The sequence below is a fragment of the Mus caroli genome, unplaced genomic scaffold (assembly GCF_978045245.1).
Source record: "Mus caroli unplaced genomic scaffold, Mus_caroli_1 scaffold_2, whole genome shotgun sequence".
Taxonomy (NCBI): Eukaryota; Metazoa; Chordata; class Mammalia; order Rodentia; family Muridae; genus Mus; species Mus caroli.
In genome coordinates, this window is record NW_028227257.1 from 109,636,852 (window position 1) to 109,649,649 (window position 12,798).

Sequence of the window (12,798 nt, forward strand, 5' to 3'; positions counted from 1 at the left end):
GATTGAATTTTAATTCATTGGGTTATAAATGTTTTCATGTGATGATTCAAAATTTTCAGCCTTTTTCTAGAATGAAGTTATATAGCCTTCAAGGTGATAGTCACTGGAGGTAAACTTGGGGAGGCTATTGGTCAAATGAGGTCAGGTAGCTTCATGATGGAATTAGGGCTCTTATGTGATATCAGGTATCAGAGAGCTAGCTGTATCCTTCTGCCACATGAGGACACAGTGGGGGACAGTCACCTATAACCAAACGAAAGCGCTTTGACCAGGAATCAGCCACGTGCACGCACCTGGGGCTTTCTGTTTGCAGAGCTCTGAAAAAAAAACAACAACAACAACAAAAAAAACCAACACATTTTTAAGCCACCCAGGCTATGATATTGAACCCAGTAAGACACTGGTAAGAATTTTAAGCTTCCTTATAATTACCCCATTCTGCCACAGCAGCCTGAACATAGCTACAGACAAAAGACACACAAATGGGTCTGATTGTGCACCTACATTTTATTGTATCCTTCAATGTGAGTTGCACAGACATCTCAAAAAAGCCCAACTACTCAAAAACGATGCTTCGTGGTGGACCATACATAAATGGTGAACATACATGTTCTATTCAAGTGACCCATTTTTGGTGTCCGATTGGGAAATAAGAAGTTTGACCGGTATGTTTAGTCGGGATCTGTTTCAAAAGGCACGTATTCATGAGCCACGGTGAGACAAGACAGCCACTCTGTTTTTCTTCAACTGCCAGAGAAGAATTTCTTACATAAACTTGCCTGTATCACCTGCCACAACTCTCAGCAACCAGAGACTGCAGAGGGCTGTCTGATGTAGTGCTAGAGTCTCCTCATAAAGGAGGGTCTGGTATAATTTTCGCTTCTCTCTCCTGCAGATCGCCCTCGCTCTTCTGAGTGAACCATTTGTTTGATTGTCACCTGCAGCAGCACGTGACTGTAGACAGCCACAGGCGAGCAGCCACAGTCATAGCTCAGCTCCGTGGTGCTGACAGAAACGATGTGTGCACAAGACACAGAGATGGTGACGAAGTAAAGTAGGCTACGCGACAGGGCAGTGTATTCCATTGCTTCTTTAGAAAAGACGGCTCAGGCAAGCTCAGACCTACCAGAGTCACTGATGCCTCGAGTCTTCTCATCCAGGCAGTTCTCGATGAGATCTGGACTCTGCATTTTCAAACCAAGTACCTCACCTAATAAAAATGGCAATGCTTAGCAACAGAAATAGATTACAACTATATTTAGCCAAACTAAAGCTGTCTAAAAATGTACTGGACCATATGATTGTCAAAAGTGTCGATTTTCCTTGTCTTCTCCTGACAGTATTCACCTGGTGTGTACTCTGGCATAAGAATCATCTCACTAGTAGGAGGCGATCTGATTTGTCAGGGGAGCGATGAGCGGCAGTGGCTTGCGTGAGGAGCTTCCTTGGTTCTGGACCAGAAGGCCCTGCTTGCATTAAAGAACATCCACTTCTATTTGATCTCCAAGTTCAGTCGGAAATAATAAAATGGCTAATTGAAAGAGAAAGCAAATCAAGATTATATGAGACGTGGACAATGATGCCTAAGGTCTGGGGAGGGGGGAAGTGGCTCCCCCAAATGTGTGTGGTAGTGACTCCTAGGCGATGTACAGATGCCCTTAATGCAATCTCCAGAGGACTGTGCTTTGCCTCTGGGGTCCTTCTGCCCCTTGCCCTTAACCCTAGTTGAATCATGAGGAAAACATCAAGCAAATTCCGCTGGAGGATCATTCCTCCTTGGAAGAGCATCCTAAATAATGTCAGAGAGCTGTCGCAGCCTGTTCCAGTTAAAGGTAATGGGGGATCCTGCAGCACAGAGCAGACAGGAGAGGAAACCTAAATTGCACTCCAGTGAATAATAGACTGTGCCCGTCATTAATTTCAGCAAATGTCCTGGAGGATCTTGAGGTGTGAGGCATAATCGGAGTCCCCTGAAAGCCTCGTGCAATTCTGTGAATCTAAAACTGATTTTAAGTTAAGTCTGTTGAAAAGAAGGAAATGAATTGTCCCTCTTCCTGGGTTTCTTCCTCCGTCTCCTGCAGCCCACCACAACCAGTGTTTATCATCTGCTCTGGGCTCAGCCTCAAGTGTATAATCTATGTCTCAGGGAGCACAGCATAAAAACCACAAGCCACACACATGAGCTGAATCCGAGTTCCAATGTCATAGCCCACCCTGTAATCCCAGCACCCAGGAGGCCAGTGCAGGAGGGTCTCCCGCTCAAGGCTGCCTCGGGCTATTTAGCTCCAAGCCAGCCTTGGCCATAGAGTGAGATACTGTCTTGTGAAACAAAACAAGACAAAACAAAACAAAACACACAAAAAAACTGAACCTAGATTTTAAAAAGCAAAAAGAACAGAATTAAACAGTTATACCCAGAAGGAGAGCTTCCAGAATGCATGTGATTCGTCACTGTGAATGTAATCTAATCTATGAGAAACTCAGAGATGGAACCCAACCTTTTATTTTTAACACAACAGCTGAACTCTCAGTGTTTGCCTGCAATAGCTGCAGTCATCACCTTATAGACAGCACTTCTTCCATATTAAGGAGCATTCCTTGAAAGTCTCATTAAGTGCACATTACAGTGTGGAGGTTGATACCCTGGGAACTATGACTGTTCGGGTTTCCAGAGCCAAGTCTGTATATGAAGCCACAGCCTTCTGTGGAAGCGAGAGCGCATTCTATAGACTATGCTTCTCTTGAATATATTATTCCGTGCTGATCTCTCCTTGGAAATTTTTGTTTGTTTTTTTGTTTTTAGAGACAGGGTTTCTCTGTGGAGCTCTGGCTGTCTTAGAACTCACTCTGTAGCCCAGGCTGGCCTCGAACTCAGAAATCTGCCTGCCTCTGTCTCCCAAGTGCTGGGATTAAAGGTGTGCGCCACCACTGCCCGGCCTCCCTGGAAATTTTACCAGAAAGCTTCTCTGGTTACTACTCCTTGCTGTGCTTTAGCTGTAAGTACCCCCATTAAGATAACCTGACATAGGTTTCCCTCCCCTCCTTCTTTCCTTCTCTCTCTTCGCTCCCCCAACCCCAACCCTGCACCCCCCCCTTTTCTCTATATAGTCCTTACTGCTCTGGAACTTGCTATGTAGACCAGGATGGCTTTGAACTCCCAGAGATGTACCTGTCTCTGCTTCTTTAGTATTGGGATTAAAGGCATGTGCCACTGTACTCTTGACAAGGGTTCAAATATAAACCTTAGGCTAGCCTCAAACCCAAATCCTCCTGAGACTGCCACGTCACAGGTCCCAGCCTGTGACCCAGGCTACCCTGCAGATCATGTATAATTGGATAGCTTCAAACTGTTGGCAACCCTCTTGCCTCAGTCTCCAGGGCTAAGATTACAGTCAAGAGTTATTCTTTTAAAACACTGGCTCGTAGAAAGACAGATGTCAAGGTTTGCCTGAAGGTAATAAAACTGTTAGACTCAAAGGTCCTGGTCCTGTTGGGGTTTGGTGGCTTCCTTGACACAGCAGATACCTCAGATGGTGTTCCTTTCTGGTCCTTTAGGGACGAAGTTCTGATGAGCTGGCCTTTTCTACGTGTTTCTTATGTTTGCACAATGATCATATACAAAGGGGAAAAAGAGGTCACAGGGCTGAGGTCACAGGGCTGGGCCTCTTCATTCCCAGCTTTGCCTTTGGATGGGTTTTGCTGCTTGGGCAGGGCACTGAGGGTCTTTGGGGCTCCACGCCCTGAGCTATAAACTAGGATTCTCCCCCCAGTTATTTCAGGTTGTTATGAAGACCAGTGGTCAACACAGCCAACACCGTTTTAAAAACGCAGCACAAATTCATATTTAAATACATGAACTACATAAATTTCTCAGTGCCCTTCAAGCCTCTTAAAATAGAATTTCACTTGCGACCAGTGTGTCAGAAGCTACAATTCAGTCATGGGTTTCACACTACAGAAACAAACGAGCTGACTGTGGCCAGCGTGTGTCAGGGTGTTGGGGGAGGGGGGTGTCCTCCGGAGTAGTTGTGTCTGTGTCGCTGACTCCATGTCACCAGCAGGTGTTCCTAAGTGGCTTTGCCTACTTGTCACTTTCCAGTGAGGGAGCTGAGAAAGGAAGAACTGGCATTTTCTGCTTCTAAAGTGGCATTTTAAACAGCAGGAACTGTTTTCAGAACGACTCAGAAAATATGACTCCCCAAATACAAGAAGGGGGGTTCAGAAGCTAAGACACCCCAACAACGGCTGTGGGTTAGGCTCAGTTGATATGGTGCTTTCTTAGTGTTCTTAAGACCCCAGGATTGATCTCTTGTATGTGAACTCTTAACACACACACACACACACACACACACACACACACACACACACACACACACTGTAAGTACACCCTAAAGAATTGGCCTCTGTTTTGGGCACGTTCCTAACCTTTAGACTTGCTTATCAGCCAACTCTGACTGACACCCACTCCTAATTTCCAACTAAACTACATCTTGTCCTCATGTCAAGCTGGGGCACAATCAGAGCACAAGCCGTAAGGGATAGGGAAACCGAGTAGCTCTTTTTTTTTTTTTTCCCCTTTTCCAGGTAGGCCATCAGCGATCTAAACTATCAGGACAAAGCGTATCTTCACATGAAATCTAAGGTTCCTCTTTCCAGTTCTGGAAATGTCAATCCCTTTTGGTATCAGAAGTTCTCCCTGAACAGTCTGTGCAGGCATCCTCCCGATGGTGCGCGCGAGTGCCAATTACATTTTTAAAGCTTCTTTTCACATCTTTATTTGATGAGCCTGAGAACTTCAGCCCTGATCCGGAGACAAGAGAGGCCTCATCCTACCCCAGTTGTTAAAGAGTCTCAAACAATGACTGCTTGTCGGGGCCCTGACACTGGGTGTCTGAGAAGATACCCCAAATAAGACCGGAGGAGAGGAGGAGGCCCCCTTGTTGTCCATAGGGCTTGCTAGCCCTCACTTTGCTTCTAGGCAGCAAGGAGAGACTATGAGGTATGTGCTGTAAAAGCTATTTTCGGAGCTGTTAAGATTTAGTCACTCGACTGTCTCTAACTGGAGGGACCTATTATTTCCCTCCCTGCATTGGGACAAATTTCATAATGACAGTCCCCCACTTAGCATTGATTCAACGCATTTACTCCTTCCCAGTCCCTATTGCTGTTACTGCCCCCACTCCATACCCCAGAGCCTGTGCCCAGACGAATTAGCCTTTGTACAGTTTCAAGCTTCTAAGAACCTATTTTGCCCTTGGCCCTGTGCTTGGCAAAGGACACTTCAGTGGAACGTCTATGTGGTGGTTTGAATAAAAAACCAGTTGCTATAGGCTCATAAGGAGGGGCACTATTAGGAGGTGTGACCTTGTTGAAGTAGGTGTACTCTTGTTGAAGGAAGTGTGTCACTGGGGGGGTAGGCTTTCAGGTTTCAGATGCTCAAGCCAGGCCCAGTATCATTCTCTCTTCCTGCTGCCTGCCAATCCAGCCCCACGTCTGCCTGCATGCCATCATGCTTCTCACCCTGATGATAATGGACTAAACCTCTGAACTGTAAGCCAGCCCCAATGAAATGTTTTCCTTTATAAGAGTTGCCATGGTCGTGGTGTCTGTTCACAGCAGTAGAGCACTGACTAAGACAGTCTAGAAGGTCTGATCTTCAAAAACCTTCAATTTCATGCACCTCTTCCAAGGATGCAGCTAGTCATCCGTTGGTTTTGGAAAATTTGAAAAGATACACCATTTCAACCATACTTGTGACAATCATCTCTTACCACTCAGACATTTTCCCTTTCATAAGTCTCACTTGGCTCAGCTGGGTTTGGAGACCCCATGGTCATTTGGGGAGTTTATCAAAGAGAATCTCAGCAGAACATTTGTTTTGGGTTGAGTGGGATAAGTTTGTGTGGCTGTAGTCATTTCTGTCAGTAGTGGAGCTAGAGCTGGCCACCTCAACACTCCTTTACAATATGGCAAGTCACTGATAAAAGAAAAAGTTATAGACTTTGTAGTGTTCAGTGGCTCTTTATATGTAATTGGCTATAATTTATTTTTCATAGCTAATTTTCTTTTTCTTTTTAAATCTCTTCTTGGACAAATCATTTTTGAAGTCCCCTCCTGGCTGCAGGGAACTAGTTCTTTACTTCTCAATAACCTTTGCTTGATGGGCTTTTGAACAAACCAAAGGGGAAAGAGGGAAGGAGGGAGAGAAGAAAGGAAAGAAGGGTGGGTGGATCTCTTCTTCACTCCTGTTTTAGGTCTGAAGACTGTAGATCTACCCTGGAAAGTGAATGTACATGCATTAAGAACCATCACACCCTCCTAAGAGCTCAGACTCAGACAAAGAAGGAATGAGCAGGCCAACATAGTCAGGACAGTTCCCCCAATGTGGCATCATCTGGCCAACTGAGGGAAACTGGATCTAACCTTAGGTATTATATCCACATGTAGCTTTTGTCTGACACCACCTTTATGATATCTTTTCCAACAACAAATACCTTGTTCCAAAACTATTTGCTAGTTTTCTCAAGCCAAGAGGGTATCCTGCAAGTCTGTTTGGTTCTGACACTGTCTGTCCAGAATTCTCAAAGACCCCCACAGGTTAAGGGCTCAGCCCCGAAAGACCTTCTCCTCACAGATGTCGGTTATAAGAGTATCCTGGGCTTCCACGCTAATCATACCTGTGTAGATGATTCAGGAGTTCCAGTGAGTTTTCCTCACCTTTGCTAGATTTCCTAGAACACATTACAAAGCTTCAGAAAGTACTTTAATTAAGATTGTAGTTTATACATGAAACTCAAGAAGAATGAAGACTGAAGTGTGGACACTATGCCCCTCCTTAGAATTGGGAACAGAACACCCATGGAAGGAGTTACAGAGCCAAAGTTTGGAGCTGTGACGAAAGAATGGACCATCTAGAGACTGCCATATCCAGAGATCCATCCCATGATCAGCATCCAAACGCTGACACCATTGCATTCACTAGCAAGATTTTGCTGAAAGGACCGAGATATAGCTGTCTCTTGTGAGACTATGCCGGGGCCTGGCAAACACAGAAGTGGATGCTCACAGTCAGCTAGTGAATGGATCACAGGGCCCCCAATGGAGGAGCTGGAGAAAGTACCAGAGGAGCTGAAGGGATCCGCAACCCTATGGGTGGAACAACATTATGAACTAACCAGTACCCCGGAACTCTTGACTCTAGCTGCATATGTATCAAAAGATGGCCTAGTCGGCCATCACTGGAAAGAGAGGCGCATTGGACATGCAAACTTTATATGCCCCAGTACAGGGGAACGCCAGGGCCAAAAAAATGGGAATGGGTGGGTAGGGAAGTAGGGGGGAGGGTATGGGGGACTTTTGGAATAGCATTGAAAATGTAATTGAGGAAAAGATGTAATAAAAAATATTTAAAAAAAAGATTGTAGTTTATTCTAAGTTTACAAAACGCTATCTGGGGACAGCTAAATTCAGGAGTCGCACTCTGGGCAAGGTGACTGCAGAGCTTCTGCCTCCTCTTTAGGGACACCACTCGCCCAGAATGACAGTGTTACCAACCTAGGGGGTCTCAAAATCTCCCAGTACAGAGGGCTTTTACAAAGTTTCATTACATGTGCACAGTTAATCAGATCTTTGTCCACCGGTGACTGGCCTCCCTCTGTGGCTTCCCTCTGCTCAGTGAAGGCTAAAATGTCGATCTTTTAATCACATGTTTGGGCTTTCTAGTGTGTCTAGGCTCAATGCTGATTCTACCTAGAGATGCCCTCCCCCATCAGAGTCACCTTGTATAACAGCAATTCTGGATAACTGAATTCACATATGAATTATAAAAGACATTCTAACCACCACTCCAAGAGTTCAGAAAAAGAGCAAACACATATTTTCATTATATTATAACTCAAAACCATAAATCTGGCTTATAAAACAAAGAAGTTAAACAATGCAGCAAAATTCCTCTGAACCATGTACCTAGAAACTAACCACAAAATTTACCAAAAGCTTTGTCAAAATCCCTGTTTTAAAAAATTCAATATATTCAATGTCCAAGGCTCATTAGAAGGATGGTGGAACATCTGGCTTACCTACAAAAATCAAGCAAGCAAGAGACATTAGGAGAAACTGAGAAATTTCCCACAGGGTATTAATATATTATATTGAGGTTATATATAATGAATCACGGTTAGGCTTCCATGATTTTGAAACCTTCACACTGTTCAACATTACACATATGATGTTGCCCAAAGAGAGAAGGTACTAGTCTGCGTTTGTAATTTAGAAGGGTGGATTCTCTGGATGATTTTTTTTCTTCTTTCTTTTTAGTTTCTTTCAGCTTCTGACTTGTTAAATTGTAATGAGCACCTCACATTCATTAAATCATGGGTTTTAGGCCTCTAGTCAAATGCTTCATCTCCTTCCTACAGTGTCAAAGGGAGAAAATTGGATTTGACTCACATCGTCTCCATTGAAAATACCATATTTGAGAACATCAATCAATTGATGGATATGGAACACTAGGTCTATACCTTTATCATAGTATAACTTACTTTTAAATGGTTCTGTTAAGAAACATTTAAAGGGTTTTGATCTAAAAGGGAAAAAAAATCTCTTTGAAGACGCAGGTTGGCCAGGGCAGATTGTAAAGCGGCAGGGTTTAGTAAAGAAGTCACTTAAGCTAATTAAGAAGAGATGAAGGAACATGGTAATTGAGTGGATCTGGAGCTTGGCTGCTAAAGTGAATTGTTCTGAAGGGAGGGCAACAGAGTGGCTGGGCACAGACTTTGGACAACAGTCAATGAACAATCAGAGTCAGGAGGTGTTATGGTTTTCTCAGAAAAGGCCCAGAAAGAACAAGGAGAGGGGCCCAGAGTGACTGACAAGTGAGGCATCTCAGGGGCAGGGACTGACCAGCTAGGCATCTCAGGGGCTCCTCTGCTATCCACATGCTCTCCAGAAGGCCTGGTTCCTGGGACCCCGTTTACCACACAGTCACATCAGGAAGTAGCACAATTACAAGGAAAACGAAATCTCTTTGCCTCATAAATTTAAGAATTGGGACCTTTAGAGGCAATAAGATCAAGCAGAGCACTTCTAATCTCTGAGAACTAATACCATTGGGTCTGCTGCCACACCTGATCTGATGTCTGCACAGATTTAGATTTACTCCATATAAGACATATGTGTATCTCTATTTCGCTGCAAGGACAAACAGCCTTGGAAAGATTATGCATGCATGCTCTCTCTTTCTCTCTCTCTCTCTCTCTCTCTCTCTCACACACACACACACACACACACACACACACAGAGAGAGAGAGAGAGAGAGAGAGAGAGAGAGAGAGAGAGAGAGAGAGTTGTTCTTTTTAAACACACACAAAGTTTTTAAAAACCAAGTCAGATATCATTAAAAAAAAGAAAAGAGCCTTTTAAATGATATGTTCTCTCTGGACAAAATATAATCAAATTTAAAATAAATTTAAATTTGTAATAAATTTAAAATAAAGCATTAAAAAATGGCTGGGGTGTAGCTTGGAGACAGTGTGCTTGTATAGCATACTGGAAAGCCGAGGCTCCCCAAATACAACTCCCCAAAAGGACAGTTGGTAAAAAGCACTGGAGAAGCTAGCAAGACAGATTCTGGATAATCTGCTTTTCAACTAAGTTAAGACAGAAAGAAACAAGTGAGAAAATGTAGAGCTAAGTGAACATGAGAATATTACCTATTTAAATGTGGGCAGAGCCAGGAGAAGAACAGTTATTAGATGTGTGTCCACTTACCATCGGAGGGCCAGGAGCTCAGCGGTCAGCACACGAAGCAAGAAACTGAGCAGAGGAGCAGCTCAAAGACTTGAGCATAAGCAATCCAACTGAGTAGAACTGAATGAAAACGGAACAATAAGGAAGCAATTGAGGTGACACTTCTGATCTTTAAGTCTAATAAGATAGAGATATGTTGGGTGAGAAAGCAGAATACCCAGGAAGCACAAATCATGATATTAGCGATGAACGAGGTTTGAAAAAAAGGTTAAAGAGAAAATAGAAAGCTGCAGAAGCCACGAGTCATCTGAACTTTTAGGCATTTGACCGTTTAACCTTACCAAACTGAAACGTGATGCTCTTCTGAGCACATGACTAAAGAGGGAGTTTTCCAATGTTAATGTCTTTATAAACAATGAAGAAATTTAATTACAGTAAAAAAAGAAAGAAAGAAAGAAAGAAAGAAAGAAAGAAAGAAAGAAAGAAAGAAAGAAAGAAAGAAAGAAAGAAAGAAAGAAAGAAAGAAAGAAAAACAAGTAAGCCCATCTCTGTTGCGGAAAATATTAAAAAACCGAGCCGGCACTTTCCCGAGCTAATGCCCGCAACCCGGCCACAGGGCTCCTTGCCCCGTGATCTTAACTCAGCCGTCTCTCTGCCTGCCAACTCTCTAGTGGGGCGCCCTCCAAGTTGCTCTCACTACCACGCAAGGCCCCACGCACCCCACACGGTCAGCCATCACATCACCCAATTACTCAGTAGAACTAAAACTCTTAAAGCTTGTAGTTAACTAATCAGATTTTTGTAACATTAAAAACACAATTTACAAGATGCCAATACAAATAATTTCAGAGCTAATTGATAATGGTAAAAGCTTTATCCTAATGATTCTAACCTTATGCTATCATAACCACTTGTGGCTGGCTAAAGACACATTCACATCTGCTTCCATCTTGCCTTCTTTCTCTCCTCCTGCCAGGCTCCCTCTCTCTGCAACTCTTAGCTCCGCCTCCCTCTCACCTGTCCAATCACAAGCCTCCTCCTGCCCTAACGTGATTGGACAGGGAAAATCCAGCAACACATCTCCCAAATAATACACTGCTTATTTCATAGTCTGGTGTCAGCAAACCTTTGAGAAGTAACAGCCTGGACTGAGTGTGGCGGTTCACACCTGTAATTCCAGCACTTGAATGGTCGAGGCAGGGGAGCCGCCAGTTCAAGGCCAACCTCACCTACACAGTGAGTTTGAGGCCAGCTCCGGTTTCATAAGATGCTGTCTCAAAGGAGAGCAGGGGATGTGGAGAGGGAAGGAAAAAGAAAATATTATACTGCATTGCTCTCTTCCAGAAAGTAGAAAACCAGACAAAATAAACGGTAAGTTCCACTTAGAGGTATCAAGAAATTCTCTCACTGTATAGGAGGACATTGAGCTGACATTCTGGGACTGTCACAAATGCAACGTTTACAATACCCAAAGCACAAATGATTAAATGCTTTTCAATACAGGAACCAATAAATTGTGAGATTACTATAGCCAAAATATATGAGCTATATGTATAACCATAGAATTATAAATACTAATAACCTGTGAGAGAGGAAGTTTTCAATAATGTCCAAGATGATATTTACTGAAATGTTTGAGTAGGGAACTAGGTTTGTTTGTGTTTTTGACTGAGGGTTTGTTTGTTTGTTTGTTTTGAGACAAGCTCTTTCTAAGTAGCCCTGGCTCACCTGGAATGCCCTATATAGAACAGGCTGGTATCTAACTCACAGTGATTCTCCTGCCTCTGCCTTGAGATTGCTAGGATTAAAAGCATGTGCCACCACACCCACCTTAGAGGCTATGCTTGTTTATTTGTTTGTTTTTAGATGCAGCCTAGATTACCCTGAAACCCCCACAGTTTACCCTCCTACAGTTGTGTGCCTCCACATTCAGTTTATAGGAAACTTTTGATCTTATACAGATATTAGTTGTATAAAAATAACTACAAGGGAGGTGGATGTGGTGGTGTATGTTTAATCCCGGCAGAGGATGAGGCCAGCCTGGTCTACACAGCGGTTCCCGGCCAGCCAAGGCTACATAGTAAGATCTTATTTCAAAAACAGAAGAAAACTGCACAAACAACAAAACAACAAGGGAACAACTCCAGATGGCAATGACTCCAGATGCTCCACACACCTGCTGTGACCTTTACACACCGACACTTACCTACCCACTATAGACACATGCAAATACCCACATAGTGATGATGATGATGATGACAGAGGAGGAGGAGGAGGATCAACTACTAGGTAGAAATTCCCAAGTATATAAATCTCATCAGCTGCACCAGGTCAGCTTCTGTTTCCAGGCAATGAGGATCTCATAAAGAACAACATTGGTGAGCCAGGCTCAGGCAGCAAGGAAACATTCTAAGAGTAATACAGGAAACGTTCTTTACAAAGTTACATCACTAGGTTAATAACATATGTCTCCCTTCAAAGAGAAAAAAGCGTGTGCTTTTAGTCAGGCATAGTGGCAAGTGCCTTTAATCCCAGCACTTTGGAGACAGAAGCTGGCAGATCTCCAAGTTCAAGGCCAGCCTGTTCTACAAATAGTTTCAGGACAGCCAGGGCTACACAGAGAAACCTTGTCTTGAAACAAAACAAAACAAACCAAACAAACAAAATGTCTCCCTTCGTGGACTCAAAGCCTGTACTCAAAGATGAAAGATTATCAAAAGAGACAAGCAACAAGGCTAGACTCTGGAACGAGGAAGATATGAACTTGAGCAGTATTCACACAGGAGTTGAGTCAATTCAGAAAAATTAGTATCTCGAAGCTTCAACTCCCACAGCTATATCTACAGTGTGAATACTTTTTAGTGAAAGAAAGACTGTGGCTATCAAAGATGTCAGTAAGATGCCCTGAAAGATTGCTATCGTGGAACCTATTCTTGCAAACCATAAGTGCAAACTGTAAACTAAGTATTAATAGCATCCTTCCAAGAGGTCTCAAATACTCCAGGATCTATTCTCTAAGGTTTACAAATGCTTAGAGATTCTTTGAGAATA

At 43.4% G+C, this 12,798-nt stretch overlaps 1 long non-coding RNA gene across 2 annotated transcripts; it reads right to left on the reverse strand.

Annotated features, from left to right (window-relative positions):
* Positions 1-511: 511 nt before the first annotated feature.
* Positions 512-10,716, reverse strand: LOC147005898 (uncharacterized). 2 transcript variants are annotated; one of them, XR_015045290.1, is made up of 4 exons: positions 10,640-10,716; positions 9,769-9,867; positions 1,348-1,531; positions 512-1,210 (listed from the first exon to the last, which is right to left on the reverse strand). It is a non-coding gene; the product is annotated as an uncharacterized LOC147005898 (long non-coding RNA). The 2 variants fall into 2 exon arrangements; XR_015045289.1 differs by having other exon boundaries at positions 512-1,531.
* Positions 10,717-12,798: the final 2,082 nt, after the last annotated feature.